The sequence below is a fragment of the Musa acuminata genome, chromosome BXJ3-1 (assembly GCF_036884655.1).
Source record: "Musa acuminata AAA Group cultivar baxijiao chromosome BXJ3-1, Cavendish_Baxijiao_AAA, whole genome shotgun sequence".
NCBI lineage: Eukaryota > Viridiplantae > Streptophyta > Magnoliopsida > Zingiberales > Musaceae > Musa > Musa acuminata.
The window spans coordinates 44,625,847-44,639,141 of NC_088349.1; the positions used below are offsets into that span (position 1 = coordinate 44,625,847).

General features: G+C 35.4%; 1 pseudogene; it reads left to right on the forward strand.

Moving 5' to 3' along the window:
• The first annotated feature begins 3,380 nt into the window (after positions 1 to 3,380).
• On the forward strand, positions 3,381 to 6,275 carry LOC135628273 (protein trichome birefringence-like 26; annotated as a pseudogene).
• The last annotated feature ends 7,020 nt before the right edge of the window (positions 6,276 to 13,295 follow it).

Below are 13,295 nucleotides of genomic sequence, written 5' to 3' on the forward strand. Positions count from 1 at the left end.
TAAGTAGGATAGCCCTTAGAACATTGTTGTTCTAAGGTGGAAGGCTATGTAGAATTTCTTCTAGTACAACATCTTGAAACCCCTTTAGGATTGGTTTCATGATTACTGGTAGCTTTTTATGTTGTTCATTCTTCTTTACTACTACTAGAGCCAAAACATTACCACCCCTTTCTAGTACACCATTGCATTCACTATAAAACATAAAAGCACTAACTTCATTCTTTAGTGTACTGATTTCAGAAGGTTATAATAGAGCTAAATAATCTTCTTTTCATTCAACTTAAAAGAATAAGTATGTTTATAGCCATCATATAACACCCTCCCATCATAATACCAAGGTGTACCCAGCAACAAATAACAAGCATCCATAGGAGTAACATCACACCATATTTCATCTTTATAATACTTGTTAATAGAAAATGAAACTAAACATCTTTTAGTTATCTTAATGTCATTTTCTTTTTGCAACCAACATAATTGGTAAGGATATGGATGATGAATTGTCTCCAAAAATACCATGTTCTCAAAGCTACCACTATCGATGATCACCAGGCACACCACGTTCTCAAAACTTTTTCTCATCCAACTTTCATCCTCAACCACATAGGGCACATTTAAACTAAGTTATAACACAATACACAATCCATAATCAACATAAGTAACCTTTTCTTCTTCATCATTATATTTTGGTTTGTCATTGGCATCATCTCCTTTTCTATCACTAGGTTCTTGAACAAAAGTAACAATCCTTTTATTTAGACAATATTAGAGGAGTTTGTGTTAGGCACACCCCTAGTGCTCTTCGATATGCAGATTCATCTTGGACGATATAATATAATCTATGGTACTAACACTCACAATTCTTTTTATCTTCGACGAACGATTTTGAAGAACTTGGGATGCTACTGGTCTTTTCCTGTGTCACCTTGAGAAGAAGAAGAAGAAGAAGGATCTGAATCATAATGCATGTTTTCTTTGGCTGCGTATCCGAGTTGTCATCACATGTATCATGCACAAGCATTCGATGGATCCGAAGCCTGTCCATCGATGGAAGCTGATGCTGCAAATTAATTCATTTGTCCCATACAATAATGTTCCGACCCTTATGGAAGCATTATGCTCCAATAATTGCACTCACTATAATTCTCCACAGGTCAATTCTAATCATAACTGTTAGGACAATTATATAAAATTATTAAATCTGAAATTAAATCACTGATAGATTATATTAATCCATAGAGGATTTTGGATAATAATACATCAGTGATCCTTATGAAATCAATCCTTTAGCTCTTTAGCCGTAAAATAATATATAAAATCAGCCTTAATGAAAAAATAATTATTGGTTAACTATCAGAATATTTAATTGAATCAAAACCAAACTAAATCAATAATGAATGACATGTTAGAATTAAGAGGTGAAATTTCGAGGTTTTACTCTTGTAGTTTTTCTAACAATAAGCACTCACATTTGATGTTCCTTTGGCTACTAGGCAGAGTTCATGCTCATCCTTTACATGAGATGATTTGAGAAACTATTAGATTTGTGGCAGAATCACACTCGAACTTTGGAACTTGAGAAACTGGAAGAGGCATATAAAGTATTCATTTCCACAACAGCATGTAACATGTGGAAACTGTTCCTGTCAGATGAGTCCCATAAATAAATACAATCAATAGATCATATGGAATGCAGATTAGATTAGAAGCGTCAATCACCAGAAACTGTGAGATGATATAAGTGTGTCAATCGATAGATCAACTTGCTCATCTTTAGCTTTGCATAGGACAAAACACTTTACGGTGTCCAACTCAAAGAATAAATAATACAATAACAACAAGAAGAAAGACATCAAACAGTAAAATTGATGTGCCAAAACAAAAGGCGAGCCACAAACCATTAAGATTCCATGTCACGGTCATTAACATTGATGATTGATAGAGCACGGCAGCATCCAACTCCATCTTGTTTATTTTCTTTCTTGCCTTCTACGACACCTCTCTCTGACACCGAAGACTCTACTTAAGAAGTGGATCATGTATTCGGCTTGCTATGATGATTGATAGAGGACCAGCAGTGACAACAGGATTAATGAAAGGATCCATATGGTTTGAGGAGTGATTAGATTAAGAGGAGTGGTGTCAATCCAAAGAGACATAATAGGACACATGTTTTAGTAAGTAGTCATAAGTGAAATGTACAGCACTCAAATTTTTTGAACATGAATAAATTAATAATTGCAAACCATGTGAGGAAATATTAGAAAAAAAGATTTTTTAATTTTTGGTAAATAAAAACTTGATTAAAAACTAATTTGATCACATGATTTCACATCGACAATCAAATTCTTTCCCGATTAAATTTTCTAACACCTTTAAAAAATTGTTAGAATGAAAATTCAAATCTTCAATATAAAGTAAGCGAGTCCCATGCACTATTTATTTTATATTTAAAATAATAAAATTTATGATAAAATAATAACATAGATAAAAAATAAAATTGTGAATTCTAGAAAAAAAAACTTAGGTTTCTTTTTATAGAGCATCCTAACTTTGTAAAAAGATTATTTTATCTCATAATTAAAAAAAATTATTGTTGTCTTAGCCTTAAACGTGTCTCCACTCACACTTGTCTCCTGGCCTTCATTATGGTTGGCCACGACCCTTGTATGGAGACATAGACAACTAGGGGAGGCGAGAGGGTGGTTAGCATTGCCAACCTATGTACAGAGGTGTAGGTGCCTATAGGAGGGGTCGATCGACATTGTTTGCTAACCTACATGCGGAGGTGTAAGTAGTGTGGGGGGTGGGGGTGGTTAGTGAGGCTAGCCCATGCATGGAGGCGCAACTAATGAGGGGAGGGGAGGTAGGCGATCGGTATTGCTAGCTTGCCAATAGAGGAGTAGGTGGTAGGGGGGCAATTGACGTTGCCTACCAGCTCGTGCATTGAACGACAAGTAGTTAGGGGAGGAGAATCATGATTGACGTTGCCTGTTAACCTACGTGCGGAAACATAAAAGACTAAGGGAGAGAAGGAGAGCGATGGGTGAGAGTTATGATCGGACGGGTGGGCGAAGAATGATTGATGGGGTTGCTTGGGCAAAAGTGGACGAAGGGTACTGATCGATAAGAGTAAAATGATTATTTCTGAAAAAAAAAAATTTTACAAAATTTTTTCGGACTTGCTGTGGTTTGTACAAAAACCCCAAACTTACATAATTTTGTTTTAGAATTTACCCAAAATAAAATAATTAATTTGTATTTCAGTCATTTTAGTCTTCACTTGTGACCAAAAAAAAAAGCACCTGCTGACAAGTGAAAGGAAGTCTTTTGGCTTCTTTCCCTCGCGCGTCCCTTTTAGGCAGCAGCCCACCGACCTTCGTCCCCAAGTCCCTCCTCCTCTTCCTCTCTCTCTCTCTCTCTCTCTCTCTCTCTCTCTCTTCTCTCTCTCTCTCTTCATCTGTCATCAGACCAGAGCGCCATGGCCAAGTCGAAGGAGCCGGAGTCAGAAGAAGAACCATGCGTTCCCACCAATAAGAGGCTGTACAACTTCCTCCTCGTTCTCTTGGGGTCGTCCCTCCTCATCGCTTTCTGCTATGAGCTCCTCTTCCCCTATGGCTCTTCTGACAGCTCCCCTTCGAAGAAAGGTGTGAGTTCGAAATGAAATTTTGGGAACTTGAAGAAAGATATGGTGGTTTCTTAGCCATTCCTTTACTTCTCACTGATGCGTTATGTTCAATTGCAAAGAAAGTTATTTGAAGTGATTAGATTGTGGTTAGGTGTTCTACTCCTGCCAAGCAATTGATGAAAGCAATAGGAACCTAATTGTGCAACTCTTATGCCCTGATTATTTCCGATTGTTCATTTCTTGCTACGTAATTGCTTATTTCCTATATCTTTATTTCTGGTTATGCTTTTTGCAAACTTTGTAATTCCCAGAATACATATTTATTTCTGTCTTTCTGATTGTACTCCAAGATTTTGGTATAGTGTTTGCTTGCTACCCTTTTCATATCTTGGGTTTCTTAATATGGTTGTAGACTCTCAATAATTAAGTAAATTGTTGCCCTTTTTAGTATTTAATGCAGCACTTCTTTGTATCTTGAATTCATAAACTTAAGCATATCCTTTTTTTTTTGAGGAAAACCTAGTATCTTCCTGAGCATCTTGCTTGGTTGCAAACGAAGGTGATAAATTTAAATTTAACTATGTTCTCTGATAAAAGGAAATATTGCTTCCTTATCCAAAGGTTTGAATTCAATTAGTTTCAGACACTTAGAGAAAGTACATCAATTTTTAACTAGTTTCAGTCACTCAGCCGCTAATTTATCCACTATTTGAACTTGATTTGTTCTGTTCCCTTCCCTTCTTTTGTCTCTTTCCATAGTTTTGTGTTTTGGTAGCTCTTCTGATCTAATTTTATATTAAATGAATGGTGATGGTGATGCAGAAGCATGTGATTTTTTTTCTGGGAATTGGATCCCCCCTTATTTTATCTCTTTCCATAGTTTTGTATTTTGATAGCACACATGAACTAATCTTATATTAAATGAATGGTGATGCAGAAGCATGTGATCTTTTTTCTGGGAAATGGATCCAGGATAGTTCTGATCCACCATACACTAATTCAAGCTGCAGTTTCATATCTAATCCTCAAAATTGCTTAACGAATGGTCGGCCTGATACTGGCTACCTTCACTGGAGATGGAAACCATATGATTGTGAATTACCTCCGATGGATACAAACAAGTTCTTGAATAAAATGAGAAGCAAATCTTTAGCATTTATCGGTGACTCAATCTTCCGCAACCAGATGGAGTCATTGCTTTGTCTTCTCTCAAAGGTGCTTTTCTTGCTTAGTGCCAAACATTACTGTTTTCAATATTTGTGTCTAACAATCTTGTCATAAAATAGCCTACTCGCTAAAATTTTTTGAGGCCTCTCATGGTAATACTTAGTTTATAACAAGTAATGCCAAATATCACTGCTTTCAATTTCTAATGAAAGAAAAGGCATAAACATCATTCAGCATGCTTCTTTATGCATGTACTTTAAACAAGCCTCCATCTCATAAAGCAATAAATGCCGATTTTACTGAAATATGAAAACTTAATTATTTGTGCGTAAAATGATATCTTAGTCGGTGTCCTGTGAATCTAATATCAAAATTTCACTTTGGATCCTTTTTTTCTTCATAATAATGCCTTTTGTGCATAATCTTATTCAACTTCATGGAATCTGTCTCTTATGAATCTGATTTCTGATCATCAGGTCGAAGAAGCTATTTTGGTCTATCATGACGAAAAATTTTCAATCCAAAACATGGTACCTTCCTTCGCACAACATCACACTTGTACTAATTTGGGCTCCTTTCCTAATCAAATCTACTGAAGCAAGGTCCAAGAACAATATTCAGCTTTATCTTGATGTGCTCGATTATGCTTGGACAAGCCAATGTCACAAATACGACTATGTAATGTTGTCTGGTGGGCAATGGTTCCTCAAAGAAACCATATTTTGGGAGAACACACAGTCATTGGCTGCCACGACTGCATGGGGAAGAACCTAAGGGAACTCGGAATGGACTACTCTTACCATAAAGCACTTCGATTAGTCTTCCAATTCATGAGCACCTCAGAACACAAGCCACTTGTGGTTTTGAAAACCTGGACTCCGAGCCACTTTGAGCATGGGAAGTGGAACACCGGGGGGATTTGCAACAGAACAGAACCTTTCAAAGAAGGGGAATATACTGCTGATCCAGTGGATGCGACAATGAGAAATGTGGAGCTAGAGACTTTCCAGGAAGGATCGAACAATGGGTTGCGTGTGAAACTCCTCGATACGTATCATCTTTCACTGCTGAGACCTGATGGTCATCCAGGACCCTACAAAAGATTCCACCCCGATATCAGTAAGAAACTACAGAATGACTGTCTTCATTGGTGCTTGCCTGGGCCAATTGATACCTGGAATGAGATGCTCATGGAGATTCTGATGAATGAGGAGGAACTGAGATCTGCTTTCTAAAAATGAACTAATGTGCCTCTTCCAAGAGCCCAAGGCATCCATGAACTAGTTTGCTGGATCAGGGGAGAGCTCATGATCCCATGTGTTGTGGTTTATTGGTGGATTACAATGATGCCAATAGAAAAGCTTCTGTACTCATGCTTTTAAGATTAATTCTTTTTTGGATATCGGACAAAGTCATTGTGTTGAATTGCCTAGTGTCATCTAATTAATGGAATAAAATAGATCAATGTCCTGCGTTGTCATTATTGGCTTCAAACAAAAAAGTCTTCATCACCTTATCTTTCTCATGCTCCACTTGGTGTCCATCTGAAAATTAGCAATCTGAGTAAAATAGTGACTAATCTGAGCCCTCATCAAAGAAGTTGCATGTGAATTTGGATGTTGTTGTTTAAACTACCTCAGGTTAATCTCCTTTTATGTATCAGAATGTTCTAGGGAATTAAATCTTTCCCGAGCCATCCCTCATCTAAATATTTGAAATAGCTTCCACAGATATTATTTTCATGCCCCCTCATCTAAGGATCAATGTTGAAGATATCAACATTTTCATGCCCCCTCATGCTCTATGTGATGCTTTCTTTGTGTTAGGTCTTATTAATGCTGTAGTGGTAACAGGATCAACCAACTAATGGTCTTTGCCAAAGCAATCATGCAACATATAAGAAATGTGATCATGTAAATAATTACTTTGATAATCATGCAAGCAATCCATTTTATGATGCATCAAAATAAGAAAGGCAATCATTCAAATATAAGTGAAAAATATAATCATGCATCAAATTTTTTTCTTTAAATTTGATGCATCAAATAGCAATGAATAAATCCCTAAATAGTTCTTTAAATCATATAATTATCCTACAATATATTAGACACTTTGAACATCTACATCAATTATTACTGAAAAATCAGGAGCTTCCACTCTAATATTTATCTAAATTCTCTGTCCTGAAGTCATGGTAAGTGCTACGATTAATCTGAGAAGTCATTTAAAATAGACATATGCAACTTCGAGTTCGGGAAAAAAAAAGAAAAAAAGAAGGGAGGATGTTAAGGATGCAAAAATATCCTTTTTTACTTGATGTCTCAAAGTGATGTATCATATGGATGTGTTTGTTTCTTTCACAATTAGTTGGATGTTTGAATAATTTTAATGTCAAAAAATTATCATAAAATATTTTAGATAGTATGTCTTGTAATCATTTTAGTATATTTTTGAATCAAATAGATTAGGAGGCACATATTGCTCCTGCATTATTTAGATAAGAAACTATAGAAACAAGATAATATTTCATTAAACCTAAGTTAATCATGTCAAATTCCTTTTTCATAAAGGATTGAAACTCTTGAATCATGTCAACATCATTACTAGTGTAAATTATATCATCAACATATAATCAAATAATTAATATCCTTCCTTCCTCCTCTTCATATTTTGAAAATAAATTATGTTCATAAGGATTTTTTTTTTAAATTTATGTATCTCAAAATATGCATCTATATGATTATACCATGTTCTAGATGTCTGCTTTGAATCATATGGTGCCATTTTTAATTTATAGACTTTATTTTCAAATCCATTTAGTATAAATCCAAGAAGTTGGTTAACATAAATTTTTTTCTTGTAACTCAATATAAAAAAAACTGATTTAAGATCTAACTGATATACCAATTAATTATTTTGAGCTATAATATTATCTAACCTTTTGCAACTAACTTGACTTTATACTTTTCAATAGTATCATCATTTTTGTCTTATTTTTGTTATGTAGATCTACTTTATACTAATAGAATTTTGTTCAAGGGGGTAAATCAATCAACTCCTAAGTTTCATTTTTTTTTTAATCAAAGATAAAAAATACTATATTAATTCAGAAAATGGATAGAGCTTGTGCTTTAGAGATCACAACACAAAAAATGAGAGAGATCCGAAGGCCAGTCCATAATATAAACAAAATGTACCCTATTTTTAGCTTCTTCTGAACCTGCAAAATCGATATGCAAAATCATAAAAATTAGTAATATAAAATTTCATCCAACTTGGTCTCCTAATTTTTTTTTTATTTATAGGAGTTGCTGTAGATGATGATATTGAAAATTCTTCTAAAATTGATGGACTTGGAAAATCTTTAGCCAGGGAAGAGGATCCTCTTGATGTACTTGATTCCTGGGTGGTTGTTCATTTGCAACTTCACTTAATATTTTTTTAAACAAAAATAACATATCTAATTATTATAATTTTTTCAGTCATGGGATTATAAATCTTGCATATATATATATATATATATATATATATATATATATATATATATATGTTTCTACATTATCATTAGTTTCTTTCTTTTTTCATATGAAACATGAGCATAAGGACCATAGCAAAAAACTTTGAGATGACACAGCTAGGGGCATATAACCACTCTATACTTAAGATATCATATTTATACCTTTTTGAGAGATATAAATTTAAAATATATAAACTTGGAGATACAACCTTAGTCTGAATTATCTAAAGTAATGATTTGATTTTTAACATACTCCTAATGATATTCATTAATTTTCCATTATCTTTTCAGCAATATCATTTTGTCATGAATTATATGTTATGATCAATTATCCCTTAATGCCATGATTTTTATAAAATTTAGTAAAATCATTGGAAGTAAATTTACCACCCTTGTGAGTTCTTAAATCTTAATATCACAATCATTTTTCTTTCAACTATAATTTAAAATCTTTGAACAATATTAAAGACTTTATATTTTTTCTTAAGAAAATAAAACCAAGTTTTTCTATCGAAATTATCAATACAAGTAAGGAATTAGCAAATGAAGTTAGATTAATCGATTCTACAAATATCTAAATGCATAATTTCTAGCTCTTCTACAATTGTTTATAGGAAAAGGCTGATAATGTTGCTTTCATTGAATGCATTCTTTATATGCTTCATTAGGGTAGTTAATTATAGGGAGACTTGTAACCATCTTTTTTTTATCCACCATTTTCAAGCTATAAAAGTATAGATGGCAAGAACACAAATACTATGATATACAAATGAAAGGAAACATTCTATTTCTACTCATCTCAATAGTAGAAATGACTCCATTCTTATATCCCTCAATTCTGCATATATTATTTAGACTAATTTCATATCTTTTTCTATCAAAGTGTCCCAAGCTCAAGTCTTTAAACAAAAACCAAATTTCTAGAGAATATTAGTGTTAATCTCAGATTTTGATGATGAAACCAATTGATAGTATTTATGATTTGATTTGCATTTTAAGTGATACATGAAACTTCGATTAGTGAAAGATAATTAAAGTAGGAAGAATAATGTTGGGCCGAAGAGAAACATGTCAGAAAATTACACGTCGAGCCGAAGGATCGGTAGACGTATCGGTAGAAAGGTTCAAGCTATGAATTCGGGCATCGGGCTAAGAAAAGCAAAAATTACATCAAGAAAATCAGAGTTGTGGAGGTCAATTGGCCGATTAGGCAATAGGCCACAAGAGATAATGATGCGCCGAAAAATCAGATGAAGCGTCGATGAACTAATAACATGCTGGATGATATTTGATTCAAGCTTTGTAATAATTGTCCAAGATCAAAGTAGGTTTTAAGTGTGCAGGATTAACTATGATAGCGATCAAGGCATAAAGCAAAATGAAGTCCCGGAGTCAAGAATGAGATTTCGTTAGGAGTTCGAGAGTTTATCAGAAGTTCTATCGAAATTAACCAAGAAGTCCAAGAGCTTGCCAAAAAAGATCATCGTGAAGTCCAGCAGCTTGCCGAGCATCCGCTAGAACATTGCCGAGAGATCATTGGAAGTTTGCCGAAAGCTCATCGGAAGAAACCTAGACTTACAGACTTATTTAGCTTAGTAAATATCTTAAAATTAGTAGTTAGCACATAATTGGGTTAGAATTAGACCAACTCAATTAGGAGCTAATTGGGTCAAGTTTGGGCTATGTTGGGTTAAGTGAAAAGCCCAAATAATGACCCAACATGTGGGACCATCGTGACACAATCTCCTAGACTATGTCAGGCAGTGGTATCGCCCAGTTGCAGTGTCAGGCGGTGGCACCGCAAGTCTTCCAAGCGATGGTACTGTTAGACTGGGTGGTGGTACTGCCTAATGTCAGTGCTGCAGGCAATGGTATTGCCAAGACCCAGGAAACCAGGGATGAGACTCTTTTAGGCTCCAAGTTTAAATCTACTTGAGGCCTATAAATACCCCTCTTATCCCTGGTTAGAAAACACAATTGAGAGCAAAAAGGAAAAGAAAATACTGTTGTAATTGTATGTGAACTCCTCTCAAAGCTTAAGTTGTTAGTTTGGCAAGTCCCATAGTCCCACATCGGGAAAACCAAGCTTGTTATCTCATATTTGAACTATAAATAAGGGCCTGGGCTTTGAAGTTAAATGCACCACAAGTGGCACCACAAGAAAAACCTAAGTGTTTGCTTTTGGTTTAAGTCCATACTCAGTTCAATAGTTTGGGCTTATAGTTGAGGTTTTTCTTGTTTAGTATTTTCGGGTGTTTTATGGCCTAGGAACATCTTCTTGAGGCATTTGTAATAGTCACTTTTATAGTAGTGATTTGCTCCTCTTTCGTCCTTGGATGTAGGTCAAAGTCAATTGACCGAACCACGTAAATATGGTGTTCTTGTCGCTTCTTTTGTTCTTCCGCTTTATTGTCTTTGTCGGGTTGCCAAAATTACCCTTTGGTAAATTTCCTAGGGCTAGCTCTAACAAACTGGTATCAGAGCCTGGTTCTGGGATCTTTTGGCAATAATGACAATATCAAAGATCGTTGTCGAGAAATTTGATAGAAGTGTCAACTTCGGCATGTGGCAACTTAAGATGGAGGTCATTCTGGTTCAAGACGAAATTGATTTGGCATTATAGGGGGCTGAGAACATTCCAGATGGTACGTCAATGGAAGATCTTGCGGGTATGGATAAGAAGGCCCGATCCAGCATTATTCTAAATCTCTCTGATGAGGTTTTACGGGAGGTAGCTACGGAGACTACGGCTAAGAGCATGTGGGACAAGCTTAAAGCCTTGTACACGAAGAGGACAGTGGAGAATCGTCTCTACTTGAAGCAGAGTTTATATATGCTTCGGATGATTGAAGGTACATCTATACTCTCATATCTTGATAAGTTTGATTCTTTGGTTATGGATTTGGAGAATATAGATGCAAAAATTGATGATGAGCATAAGGCTTTATTACTCTTGTGTTCTCTTCCCCAATCTTTTAAGCATTTCCATGATACTTTGATTTATGGAAAAGAAACAGTTTTGTATCAAGAAATTAAATCTACACTGAAATCTAAGGAGCTAATAGACAAGAATATCACTGGGGAAAGTAGAGAGAATCAAGCTTAGGGTCTGATTGTTAGGGGGAGAATGGATAAAAGAGAATTTGATAGTAGTAGATCTAAATCTAGATCTAAATCCAGACATAGAAATTTGGAATGCAGATATTGTCATAAAATGGGGCACATTAAATCTGATTGCTTTAAATTGAAAAATAAATTAAAGCAAAAGAAAAAATTTGTTGAGAAAACTATTGAATCCGCTGAAGTTAGTGTAGCAACTGATGAGAATGTTGGAAATATTTTCTCTGCTATTGATGACAGGACAAGGTCTAAAAATGAATGGATTTTAGATTCAGGTTGTTCTTATCACATGTGTCCCAATAGGGATTTGTACTCCACGTATGAATCTTGTAATAGTGGAATTATTTTGATGGGCAATAATGCAGCATGTGATGTTGTTGGTAGAGGAACAATCCGAATAAAAATGCATGATGGTATTGTGAGGACGCTCACTAATGTTAGACATGTTCCTGATTTAAAAAAGAATCTCATCTCTTTAGGCACCCTAGAGGCCCTTGGGTGTAAATACACAACTGAAGGTGGAGTTATGAAAGTTTCTAGAAGTGCCCTTATTGTTATGAAAGCTTGTAGGTCTGGTAGCTTGTATATTCTGTAGGGAACTACTGTCACAGGTTCGGTTGCAATTTCATCATCATCATTGTCTGATTCTGACATCACCAAATTATGGCATATGCGTTTGGGTCATATGAGCGAAAAAGGTTTGAGTATATTGAGCAAAAGGGGTCTACTTTGCGGACAGAGTACTGGGCCACTTGATTTTTGTGAACACTGCATTTTTGGAAAGCAAAAAAGAGTCAGCTTCACTTCTCCGGCAGTTCACAAAACGAAAGGTACTCTTGACTATATTCATTCAGACCTTTGGAGTCCAGCTCAAGATTAGTCTAAGGGTGGTGCCAGGTATATGTTGACTTTCATTGATGATTATTCCAAGAAAGTTTGGGTTTATTTTTTGAAGAATAAAAATGATGTTTTTCTAACATTTAAACAATGGAAGGCTTTGATTGAGAAGCAAACAAGTAAACAGATTAAGCGGCTTCGAACAGATAATGGCATGGAGTTTTGTGAAGGTGACTTTAATGAATTTTGCAAAAATGAAGGAATCGTTCGGCATTGCACTGTTAGGATGACGCCTCAGCAAAATGGTGTGGGCTAACGTATGAACAGAATACTTTTGGAGAGAGCAAGGTGTATGATCTCAAATGTAGGGTTGACAAAAGACTTTTGGGCAGAGGCAATTAATATGGCCTGTTACATTGTCAACCGCGCTCCGTCTGCAACACTAAACTTTAAAACTTCGGAGGAAGTTTGGTCAGGTACTCCTGCTGATTACTTTGATTTAAAATTTTTTGGGTGTCCAGCATACATACATGTAAATGAAGGAAAATTAGAGCCTCGAGCGAAAAAGTGCATTTTCCTTGGGCATGCTTCTGGGGTGAAAGGATACAGATTATGGTGTTCTGATCCCAAATCCCCAAAATTTGTAATCAGTAGAGATGTTACTTTTGATGAATTATCTATGTTATCTTCTAAAGAGGAATCTACTAGTTGTACAAATGATAGTGCGTAGAAGCAGGTGGAGCTTGAGATTGGTAGTTCTGATTCTTTTCAGTCGAACTCTTCTACTCAAAGAATGATAGTAGATGATCCCAAGTCTACTGACGCAGATGATCCAGAAGAAGAGCAATACTCCATAGCCAAGGATAGACCACGGAGAGATATTCGACCACCACAAAGATATGCAAATTTGGTTGCATATGCTTTGTCTGTTGCAGAAGAAACAAGTGAAGTTGGTGAGCCTACTTCCTACTCAGATGCAGTTTCTTGTGATAATTTCACTAAGTGGTTGATCGCGATAAATGAAGA